This window comes from Chrysochloris asiatica, unplaced genomic scaffold, assembly GCF_000296735.1.
Source record: "Chrysochloris asiatica unplaced genomic scaffold, ChrAsi1.0 scaffold00017, whole genome shotgun sequence".
Classification (NCBI taxonomy): domain Eukaryota; kingdom Metazoa; phylum Chordata; class Mammalia; order Afrosoricida; family Chrysochloridae; genus Chrysochloris; species Chrysochloris asiatica.
The window spans coordinates 32,406,239-32,406,746 of record NW_006408535.1 but is presented as its reverse complement, the minus strand read 5'-3'; the positions used below and the strand labels follow the sequence as shown (position 1 = coordinate 32,406,746).

Sequence of the window (508 nt, the reverse complement as noted above, 5' to 3'; positions counted from 1 at the left end):
GAAGAGTTTTCAGTAAGTATGACTTGTTTTTTTCCTGACTACTAGCCTCCAGTTTCCAGTCCTGGTGTGGCGCTGTGGATTAATGCGCCAGACTGAAAAGCCGTTTGAACTGCAAGGTTGGCTGTTCAAGCTCACCAGCTGCTCCTCGGAAACCCCACATAGGGTCGCTATGGGTCGGAACCTACTCGACAGCACTTCACAAGAACAAGCCTCCAGTTACACCAGAATAGCTCATTTGTCCTCCTGGATGCAAAATAACTTGTTAATTGTGAGCTAAGTGTTATAAGCAGGAAGAATGTGAAAAGATGTGGACTCTCGGTCAGAGGAAGGCTTACTAGCTTTTGCCTGTAATAATCTAGAAACAGTATTAGGGCTAAATTGTGGGGCAGGGTGGTTGGCACAAAAACATGACGCACTTCCTTCGAGCCGGAATCGAACCAGCGACCTAAGGATGCCCACAGGCGTTCAATCTACAGTCCTCCGCTCTACCAACTGAGCTATCGAAGGG

At 47.8% G+C, this 508-nt stretch overlaps 1 non-coding gene across 1 annotated transcript; it reads right to left on the bottom strand.

Moving 5' to 3' along the window:
* Positions 1-417: 417 nt before the first annotated feature.
* On the bottom strand, positions 418-507 carry TRNAY-GUA. Its single transcript is given in 2 exon segments — positions 418-453; positions 471-507. It is a non-coding gene; the product is annotated as a tRNA-Tyr (tRNA).
* Position 508: the final 1 nt, after the last annotated feature.